This window comes from Neophocaena asiaeorientalis, unplaced genomic scaffold (assembly GCF_003031525.2).
Source record: "Neophocaena asiaeorientalis asiaeorientalis breed wild unplaced genomic scaffold, Neophocaena_asiaeorientalis_V1.1 scaffold889, whole genome shotgun sequence".
Taxonomy (NCBI): Eukaryota; Metazoa; Chordata; class Mammalia; order Artiodactyla; family Phocoenidae; genus Neophocaena; species Neophocaena asiaeorientalis.
The window spans coordinates 1,180,152-1,192,034 of record NW_020171798.1 but is presented as its reverse complement, the minus strand read 5'-3'; the positions used below and the strand labels follow the sequence as shown (position 1 = coordinate 1,192,034).

General features: G+C 40.3%; 1 pseudogene; it reads right to left on the bottom strand.

Annotated features, from left to right (window-relative positions):
* Window positions 1–4,913: 4,913 nt before the first annotated feature.
* LOC112395824 (ADP-ribosylation factor-like protein 6-interacting protein 1 pseudogene) lies at window positions 4,914–5,526 on the bottom strand (annotated as a pseudogene).
* Between the last annotated feature and the right edge of the window lie 6,357 nt (window positions 5,527–11,883).

Sequence of the window (11,883 nt, the reverse complement as noted above, 5' to 3'; positions counted from 1 at the left end):
TCTAGGTAGCAGCAAACAATCCAACAGAAGCACCCAGTTAAATGTGAATTTCACATAAAGAATGAATAATTTCTTAGTATGACCCCAATATTGACGGGATATACTTATAGTTTATTTTTAAAATCATTCATTCATTATGTGAAATTCACATTTAACTGGGTGGCCTATATTTTATTTGGCAACCCTATCATTAACAGGAATTTCCGTTCCGGCAGCTTCCCTACCCTTTAATCTCCAGAACTTCACCCAGGGTTCAGAGGCCATAGAGAAGGGGAGGGGATGGGGATGTAGGAGGGCTCTTGGCACTTTCTGGAGCTTTAAACACCATCTTAGGCCTAGAAAAGTGGTGCTGAGGTACCCGGAAAAGGAAGAGGTCCTCAGGAATGAGGTAGCCCCAGACATGAGAAACCTCCTCGTAAGACTGCTTTACCCAGCCATTGAGATCAATACCAATTTAACCAGCTTCCAGCAGGGCTGCAGCAGTATTTATCAGTGAGTATGTTCCCTGAATTGTTCACCTGGGCGCTATAGCCAGGCCATGTTGTACCTGATGATGTCCTAACAGTATATCTGGTTAAGGTTGCCCATCATGCTGTGTAGTGAAACGTAATTCTGCCTGTATGTTGTTGGTATGACAAGAGAAAAAAATACTTGAGGATTCACAGCCTCTCCCACTTCTCACCTTGGCAAGGAGAATCCTGTCTTCACCGGCACTGTGTCTCTGGTCCCAGGTTGCCCTGCACCAGGTTAATGGGAGAGGGAGGGAATTAAATGCAGCTGAGGACAGTTCCACCGATCTCAGAAAGTGACAAAAGGAGAAAGGAACAGGTTCAGAAGATGAGAGCGGTAATGCAGAAAAGGAAGAAGGCGGTGTGTGTGTGTGTGTGTGTGTGTGTGTGTGTGTGTGTGTGTGTGTGTGTGGAAGGGGGGATATGAGACAGAGGGGGAGAGGGGAGTTTGGAGGGGAAATGTAGAGAAAGAAGGGAGTCTGGAGGCACTGTTCCTGTGAAGATTTCAGAGAGGAGAAAGAGGATTTTCAAGAAGTTTTGCTGGGGTTGGTAAGATCTGTCCCCTTTTGGCATTTTCTGAGACACTGTGGTTAATATTTATCTAATGACCTTTTGCTGTCACAGTGATGTTTCCTTGGGATGTGAATTATCCTCGGGTACACCTACATACAACCTAGCTTATGCTGTTCATACAAAGTGAAGAGGGGGAAAAGCGGGGCAGTAAGGATCCACCAAATTCTGATCAAACAAATGTTGGGCAGCAAAACTGTAAAACTAGTGCCTTGTTTGTTCCATCTTTATAAGATTCCCTGGGAGCACTAAAACAGTTATGCTCGACAGGAACATTAAAAAAAGAAATTGACATCATCTTTTCATGTCTTCATGACACTGTGGATTTCCTCTTTACCTCCTTTCCTCCCTTTCCGCGCATATAGATAAATATATGTGTGACATGATGTGTGACCATGAGATAAACATATTTTTGTCATGCAAAGTAGAACTTACACTCCAAATTAATGGAATTTTTTCCCCGAAGTTGTCGACGTGGATGTTGAAATCTTTGCATTTATGCATCATTGCGTTGCATTTGAACATTGCCTTGTTCAAAAACGCTGGGGTCTCTGTTTGGGAATTACCTTCAGAGTTTACGTCAAATTATTTTGATTGTTCTCAGTAATGGAAAATCTTCATCCTTAAAGACGCATTTGACTTTTGGAAACAGCCAAAGACAATTTGGAACATACTGTGATGGGTAAAGTATGTAATCATAACAGGTAACACTTCTGGATAAAAACAAAGTAGCAACATTAATGACACTTTTTGTATAGCTCCTCAACTGAAAATAATTATAAAAATAAGTCATTCTAAATGATTTTTGAGCAATGGATTGAGTTAAATGAAAGTATAGTCCCCCACAAAACTATTTTAAAATAACCGTTCGTTTGGGACTGTGTTTATTCATTTGTTTATTGACCCATTCATTCAAAATTCGTTCAATAAACATGCCTCGTGGACCTACCTAATCTTAGACATTGGTTTTGAGAATACTAAGATAAAAAGACTTAGTTCTTGTTCTTAGAAACTTCTAATTCCATTGGAAAATTGATATATAAATGCACAATTAGAGTATACATATCTGAAACCTTTGATGGGTTTTGGAATTAAGAATATTTCACATTTTTGTGAAGATGGGATTCCAGTGACTACGGCTGCGGAACAATTACCCCAAAACTTAGTGCCCTAAAGCAACAAAAATGTTTATTTTTCTCATATATCTGCATTTTGTGCAGGGCGTGGTGGCACCGCCTTGTCTTTGTTCCATTCGGCCAACAGTTGGGGCACCTGAATGCCAAGGGCAAGCAACATCTGAAGGCATCACTCACTCACACATCTGCCAGTCGATGCTGGCTGGTGGTTGAGACCTTAGCTGGGGCTGTGGGCAAGTGATCTTACCATGTGGCTGGGCTTCCTCACGATATGGTGGCTGGGTTCCAAGGGAAGAATTCTGAGAGAGAGGAGAACTGGCAGAAGGCATATCATCTCTAATGACTCTGCCTGGGAAGTCAATGGGTGTCATTCACTGCTTTTACTCACCAAGTCCATATTAATATTACTCTCATTTTCAAGGGGAGAGGAAATAGAACTCACCTCTTGATGAGCAGTGAAAGTTCTAGAACTCGTGGGACGAGAAATATTGCGGTAGCCATTTTTGGAATGGGCCTCAGGTGCATATGCTACGTGTTACATAAGAACGCCAGTAGGGTCCGAGGCTTCACTCTAATGAAACTCGTTAATATTTCTGCAACAAAATTAGTGAATATTCAAACAAAGCAGAATCAATTGAGGTTATAAATACAGAGAGTTCAGTTTTTGCCATCCAATGAGTTACCAAAAAATATTTTCATTTTCATAGATTTTTCTGGATTTCAGACTTCCCAGGAAGTGACTTTTGATCTGTAATCTAATCGGTGCTGATGGAGGCTATAGGTATTCACGACACACTGGGAAGAAAAGATGCAGAAGGACTGTGGGGGAGGGTGGTGCTAAGAAACCTTCACAGAAGAGGTAGCTGTAAAAGGAGTTAGTTAGGAAGGACCTTCCAAACCAAAGAACCAGTGTATGCAAAGGAATGGAAGTCTGAGAGAACATGGCATGTGTGAAGAAAAGTAAAAATTTCAGAATAGCTGGAATATGTACAGGAGAGCGTTAGGGGCCAAATCATGAAGAGTCTTGGATGCCATATTATAGAATTTGGACTTCATCTGGTAGAGACAGTGTGAGTCCGATTAAGGATTTTTTGTAACTTTTTATTTTCTATTATAGCCAATTAACAATGTTGTGATAGTTTCAGGTACACAGCAAAGTGACTCAGCCGTCCACATGCGTGTATCCGCTCTCCCCCAGACCCCCCTCCCATCCAGGCTGCCACATGACATTGAGCAGAGTTCCCTGTGCTATACAGTAGGTCCTTGCTGGTTATCCCGATTAAGGATTTTTTTTGGGGGGTGGGGGGATTCCAGCTTTTTTATTTTTCCCCTTTTACACAAAACAAGGTAGAAGAAATGATACAGGATTAAAACCACAAAAGTAGTTAGTTGGTAGAGCACGCATACACACAAAAATCCAGATAGGAAGACAAGTTTATTTACAATGAGGAAACACAGTAAATCATGGTAGTTTGTACACGAAACATTAAAAAAGAAAAGTCAAACATATGCTACCTGGGTGCCACTGTTTACAGCAATATTGAACGGGAGAAAACAGCACTTATTTAGGAACAGATATACCACAAGGTCCAGACTTTACAGCATCCGTGCAATGAATTCACAAAGCTATATTACAGCTAGTTAATCAGTTTAAGAATTATTCCCAAATATGTCACATCTCCAGCCCTCAGAAGTTCATTCTTACAGATTTCAACCACTCCATCTACGGGGACAAAAAGCGGCCAGTGTTACCATAAAATGAGAATCTTGTGGCTTACCTTTAAAGGCTTATTCTGGTCTTGAAAAACTAGTAGGATTTTCTACTGAACTAAACACAAGATGAGTTTTGTTCTGTATTGGCTGGTCTTGGAGTGAAGGCCATAGACATGACTCTTAACTTATTATGTACTTTAGTTTCAGTTAGCTGAAAATCTGAAATTAAAAGTATGCTAAAAATCCTAAATACCATCTCGTGTAAGCCTGCTACTAAAAGGCCTTTAAGGATGTACTAAGTTCAAGTTTAAGTGCAAGGGAACAAGAGTTCTAAGCCTGTCAGATTCCCCATTTGGGAGGAAGGATCAATGTTTCCAACAAATTGCTAAATTCTGCACAAGGGAGAAGCCAACACATACTAGGCCATGGAATTAGTTTCATTTTATTCCACAAGGATTCTTCTCCCACGGTATCAAGACAGAATGAGGAATGAATCTTAATTGGTCTCTTCATCAGAAGTGGTAAACTTGGTTTGTATATTCATGAAGCCAGACAGTTGTTTAAGCAGACTGTGGAAGCAGACAGTAGAACCAGCTTCCTGTAGTCACAGACCACTATCTTGAATCCAGCTAAAGCAAAGATCAACTTGAACAGTTATCCCAGGCCACTGTTAACTGTACCAAAGGATGAAGTTCACCACTGTATTATTTTAAAAATAAGAGTTCAATTAACCCTGGGTGAGAAAAACCAAGACAGCTGGTAATGATGAATGAGTTGTCCATATAAGGCCAGCTGATGAGAACATACCCATGAAGACACCGGGCATACGGCCTTACTTGGCAAGTTGGAATTTCTACTAACTAAGGGCAGAATGAGGGACAGCAAAGAGCTACTTCTGTAACATTTTAGTATCCAGACAGCATAACAGACACTGTCCCCAAGGCCAACGTATACGCCGTTAATCACACTGGATAAAGCAGATGCATTATTCATTTTTCTTTTCTTTTTGTTTGAGAAGCTTGTTTATCTCTCTTTTGGCCATTCCAATGTACTTCAAAATGATTCCATGTTGGTTTAGTCCAGGAAGCAAGAGTGAGAAAGTCACTGTCAGGTGTGTGAGAAGGAGGTTGTGGACTTGCTGTCCCACCCAAGCAACCGCAGCAAGAGAAATGATCATGGTCATGAAGTACATTTTAGGCTTTTCTTCCTTTAGCGTAAAGAGGTGTTTCCAGCAGCCCACAGCTCTGTGTCGCTTTTACTAGATTGCTGCAAATTTCATGGAATCTCTGCTGTTGCTCAGCGGTCCATTTATTGGAGCCAAAAATTCTAGGTGCTAGAATGGGAACAAGGTAGTCAGCCAAGCACAGAAACATAACAAAACAGGAAACACCTGACAGAACGGATGGATCTAGATAGTAGATAGTCAGAAACTCCAAAGAAACCACACCCATTGTGGCAGGTGGAAACCAGGCCTTTTCCCATCGGAGGACTTTATCTGCCATCAGCATCGCTTCTCCCCATCCTTGCAGCTGCTCTTCCAGACTTGCAGTCCCCGCGGCCGGCAGGTTGGTGCTGCGATTATCTCCTTCCTCCATCGTTCCCGAGGTGCCCCCTCAGCGAGAGCAAGACACCCCCCAAACTGGCTTTCCTCAGAGCCACTTGCGACAACCCTAGTGAGAGCAGGAATTTTAAAAGTATTTATTTATCATTTATTTAGGCTGCACCAGGTCTTAGTTGTGGCATGCGGACTTCTTAGTTGCGGCATGCGGGCTCTTAGTTGTGGCATGCATGCGGGATCTAGTTCCCTGACCAGTGATCGAACCCCCGCCACCTGCATTAGGAGCGCAGAGTCTTACCCACTGGACCACCAGGGAAGTCCCTCGATTAAGGATTTTAAGCAGAAGAGGGATGTGATCATATTTGCCCCGAGGAATGATTATTTTGGTGACAGATAGTAGATCAAGGGGGATGAGAATGGAATTCACTTAGGAAGCTCCTCAGCGGGCAGCTGGAATTGATGATCGCCTGAAATAAGAGCAAGGATGAACGGTTGCATTTAGCTGCCGTTTCTTTTTGTTCTATAGATCAGAGTAAATCGAGAAAAGCACAATGTGGAGATGGATATGAGATGTCAGACTGTCCCTTTTCTAATTCAATTTTTTGTCCAAGTACATATATCCTCTTTGTGATGTGAAATAGCATAAGGCATAGAATAAAAACCAATGTGCTCTGCACCACATCTCATCACCCCTGGTCTTGTTCTATCAAGGCTCCCATTTTCACTCCTGTAAATGGTTTCTTCTGGGATTTACCTCCATGATCTAAGTAATGTGTTACATCTGTTACAATTAACAGAAAAAAACAATTGAACATGACTTAAATAATAACATTTATTCTCACATAAAAGAAATTCAGATTGGACAAGCTTCACACAGATGCTGTCTGCCTGCATCTCAACTGGCTCCTCTCATGATCATAAGATGGAGTCTTTGGTTCCGAGAGTCACATGGAAAAAAAATCCAGTGGAAAACGAAGAGAGACGGTTCTTACTGTGAGTCTTTGTTTTCTTTAGTTTATCAGCAAATAAATCTTTATCAGAAGCTCTCCAGCTCCCTTCGCCTCCCGCGCGGCTGATTTGGCACACGTGCTGGATTACCCGTTGTTCACTTGGCCTTGTCACCACCCCTTCTAAGGTCTCCTTTGCTCTGAAGAGGAGAAGGCAGGAGCTACATTTGCTAGAATCCCCTTGAGCGTACGGTTCCAGACTAGAGCATGTGGACAGGAGGCACCCTTGAGTCAGAGCGACGGAGAGGCCATTATTCTCCGTCTGTTTTAGCCAGAACGGTGAGCGGATGTGGTACTCGGAGAAACTTCAAGGTGAGTTTTGAGTGCTTCAAGTTGAGAAGGTCAGTTGTGATTTATCTGACCACCGCTCCCTTAGGCCTTTTTTCTGGGTAAACCACCAGTTCCCTGTATTAGAACCCTTTATATCAAGCCTGCAAAGAGTAGCTTCTAGTTTCCTGACTGAGAGATGACCCTTCCTAAACATATCATTGAAGCAGGGGAAATGAATGACAGCACTGACATAGACAAATCAGGATTTACCCCCAGAGATACATGGGAGGAGGATGGACATTTTAATACAATTTCTATTCTACTAACAAAGAAAACTGGGCTGGGGAAGGGGGTGTGATTCCAGCATGGAGCAAAATAGTAATACTGGGAAATTCGGCTCCTGGTAGTGGGGGATTAGCTTGGCTGGTTTCCCACAGATGACAATGATAAAATCTGGGTGAAAATATTAAAAATGAACTCTCTGAAGACTAATTGTCCAAATTCAAGAAAAAGGAGAGGAAATATGGAAGAAAAATAAATAGATCCTCAGACAGCTGTAGGACAATACCGAGCAGTCTAATCCATGTAACGAGAGTGCCAGATGGAGTAAAGAGAGAAGAGGGAAGAAAAAATATTTCAAGAAATAATGGCTGAAAACCTCCAACTTTAGAAACACTAACTTATGGATCCAAGGAGATCAGTGAACCACAAGCAGAAGAAATACAAAGAAAACTACACTAGACCCACGACACACTGCTGAAATCTGAAGAGAAAGGAGCCAGGAGAAAATAAAACCTATACATTACATAAAGAGAAACAACAACACAAATGATGGCAGCCTTCTCATCTGAAACGATGGAGGCCAGAAGAATGTGACGCACACCCAGATTCCCTCAGTGAAAAACTTGTTGCCCCAGCTGCGAGGAGTGCTGTTAGCAGACAGCCTTCAGTTGTCAGCCTCTTTCAGGCTTTGCCTCCGCTGTAGAGAGCTGCCTCGCTCAAGGTCATGTCCCTTCCTGGAATGTCTACAGCCAGTGGACAGATCAGTGCAGGAGTATAAAGAACTGACCGTCTTGGTGAAATACAAGACAATCCAAAGAGCCATCCCTGCTCCAGATCTCCCCCAGAGGGTCAGCTGAGGCTGTTATAGGGCGTGCATCACAGCCCAACTTTTCCTTTTCGCTACTCTTGCTTCCTTCCCCTTTGCAAGCTTTTGATACCAAGGAAACTCCTTAGTAAACAAACTGCTGGATAAACTCCATTTCAGAGTCTATCTCCCAGGGAACCCAACCCTTGACAGCAATTGAATGATGTCCTTAAGTACTGAAATAAACACAACTGTTAACCCAGAATTTTATGTGTAGCAAAGTTATCTTTCAAAAAACGAAGGCAAATAAGGATATTTTCAGATTGGGACTTCCCTGGCAGTCCAGTGATTAAGACTCTGAACTTCTAATGCAGGGGGAGTGGGTTCGATCCCTGGTTGGGGAACTAAGATCCCACGTGCCACACGGTGCAGCCAAAAAAAAAAGATATTTTCAGATAAAAGTTGAGACTATGTATCACCAGCAGACTTGTATATTTAGTATTTCTTATAGAAGTACTAAAGGGAATTTTTCAGGTGGAAGGGGAATGACACCAGATGGTAACTTGGATTCAGTGGATGCAATAAACAGCACAGGAAATGGTAAGTATTTGGGCAAATATAAGGGTATGTACATATTTTCTTTTTCTTTTTTTTTTCATATTTTCTTTTGTTTTCTTAACTTCTTGAAAAGTCATATGACTGCATACTGCAAATTATAACTGTGGTGTCTGCTACATTTTATGTAAAGTAGTACAATATAAACCCTAAGTAGATTGTGACAAGTTGAAGACGTATACTGAAATCTTTAGAGCAAGGACTAGAAATAATGTAAGCTATATAGCTAAAAAGCCATCAGAGAATTCAAAGTAGAATACCATAAAATGTTCAGATAACCCAAAAGAAGGCAGGAAAAGAGGTACAGAGGAACAGAGAATGAATATGACAAATAGAAAACAAATAGCAGAAAGTATATTAATGATAGTGGGTATTATGTTTCTTATGGTCAGAAAAGGGAGTTTACAAATATAAAAGCAGGAAACTAGAATGAGCCAGTAGTATTGGAATTCATGTGAATCAATGGCTTTCAATATACATAAGTAAACACATAAATATAGATGTAATATGTGTATGTATGTACATATATACCTGTATATATGTCCATGAATATATGTATATATGTGGATATACATATCCGTAGACACATGCACCCATATAATTTCTAGCTCTGATCACAGACAAGGCTCAAAAGCATCAACATCCTAATGGCAATGAGCACATATAAAGGCCTAATCTTGACTTCTGAAAACCATTCTCAACCAAAAGAATCAAGGCATTTTGAAGACATGAATGATCTGAGGACTGGGGTAAGGAATGTACAAAATGAGCCTGGAATATTTTGTGCCAGGAAATAAGTAAATCTCCAGAGAATGGTGGTGATCCGTCAAAGGACAGAGAATCCAGCTTGGATGGGCTCCCACTGGCAAAATCTGGGACAGTATGACGTCAAAATAAATAATAGTAATGAATTAGAAGCCATTGAATAAAACAAGAATCCATAAATCCACATTTGAAATAAATAAATATGTGAATGAGTTGAAAGTTAGATGAGGAACAGATATTTACATAGTCTGAAATTACCTACTCATGAAGCACTTATTAATTACAAAGGGAAAAAGTAACTTTACAGTGGAGAAGCAGGGCAGACATCATCTTAATCCAATGAGCAGAGATAGCATCACTAGTCATGGGACAAATGGAAGTCAAAGCCACCTGATGGGATGCAATGAGAAAAACACACACAACGTCACTTCTGCAATCCTCCTGTCGAGGATTCATTAGCTGAATCTAACTGAGGGACGTTCTACAAAATAACTATTCTGTAATCTTCAGAATTGTCAAGGTCACGAAGATCAAGGAAAGACTGAGGAACTGTTGTAGTCTGAAGGACACTCAAGCGATGTGACAAACAAATGCAATGTATGTATGTGATTCTGGACAGGCTCCTTTTGCTTTAAAGGATGTTATTGGGACAATTGGTAAAATTTAAATGGGATCAAAGGATTAAATGGTAGTAATGTAATAACGCAAACTTGCTGGTTTTGACGAAGGTGTTGTGATTAAGCGGGAAGATATCCTTTTCTGTGGAAAATACTGTTTGGGAATAAAGAACATGATGTTGGCAACTACTCTCAACTGGTTCAAGTGGGCTAATGTACTTTGTACTTTACCTGCAACTTTTCTTAAGTTGGAGATTGTTTCCAAAATACTTCTGAAAACAAAATAAAACCTGTGAGATACCATTCTAATGGCTAAAATATATTAAAAAAAAATTGATGATGGAAAATGTTGAGAGGAGGGTGTGAAGCAACCAGAGCCCTCAGAAATTGCTGAGAGTAAAATGTAAAATTGTAAAATCACTTTGGAAAAGGTTTGATAATTTCTCTCCTAGGTATATACCCAAGAGAAACGAAACTGTATATCCACTCAAAGACTTGGATGAGAATATTTGTGGCAGCTCTCTTCATAATAGCCCAAATCTGGAGAAAAAAATATCTATCTGTAGGAAAATGTATTAAAAATTATGATATACCCGTACAGGGTAATACGGCTCAGTAATCAAAAGGAATGTACTACTTGTACCTGCAACATTATGGGTGAATTTCACAGGCATTATGCTGGGCGAACAAAGCTAATACATACGATTTGATTCCATTTACGTGAGGTTTTAGAACAGACAAAACAGATCTATGGCGGAAAAAATCAGAGCAGTTATGTAGAAGGGCAAAAGACCTAAAATATCCAAAGCAATCTTGACAAAGAACAACACTGGAGGCGTTCCTCAATTGCCTAGTGATCATGGGCTGTCCTTTTGCATTTAAAAGTAAGGTATTTAACCATATGACCCAGCAATCCAACCATTGGGCATATACCCTGAGAAAACCATAATTCAAAAAGACACATGCACCTCAGTGTTCACTGCAGCACTATTTACAATAGCCAGGTCATGGAAGCAACCTAAGTGTCCATCGACAGATGAACAGGGAACTAAAATCCCTCATGCCATGTGGTGTGGCCAAAAAAAAAGACAAAAAAAGACTAAAATGTGATCCATGAAGAAAAAAATCGATAAGTTGGACTTCATTAAAATTTTAAAAACTTCTGCAAGGGACACTGTTCAGAGAAAGAAATGGCCACAAGTTGGAGAAAATCTTTGCAAAACAGATATCTGTTAAAGGACTGATATTCACAAGATATGAAGAACTTTTAAAACTCAACCATAAGAAAACAATTCAATTTGTTTTAATGGGAAAAAGATCTGAACAGACACCTCACCAAAGAAGATACACAAGTGGCAAATAATTATATGAAAAGGTGCTCAACATCATACGTTACTAAGGAATCACAGATTAAAACAACAATAAAATATCACTACGTACCTATTAGAATGGCTAAAATCCAAAACACTGACACACCAGACGCTAGTGAGGACACAGAGCAACAGTAACTAATTCATTGTTGGTGAGGATACAGCCACTTTGGAAGACACTTTAGTAGTTTTTTTTATTTGTTTGTTTTTATAAACCCAAACATAATCTTACCATATGATCCAGCAGTCATGCTCCTTGGTATTTACCCGAATGAGTTGAAAACTTAATGTCCTCATGAAAACCTGCCCACAAATGTTTTCAGCAGCTTTATTCATAATTGTCAAAACCTGGAAGCTCTTCAGTCAGTGAATGGATAAACAGGCTGTGCTACATTCATACTATGGACTATTATTCAGTGATGAAAAGAAATGAGCTATTTAGCCAATGAAAAAACATAGAGGAAACTTAACTTCCTATTGCTAAGTGAAAGAAGCCAATCAGAGAAATGCACCCTGTATGATTTCAACAGTATGACATTCTGGAAAAGGCAAAATTATGGAAACAATAATAAGATCAGTGGTTTCTAGGGGTTAGGGGAGGGAGAGAGGGATGAATCGGTGAAGCCCAAGGGATTTTTAGGGCAGTGAAATTATTTTGTATGATAC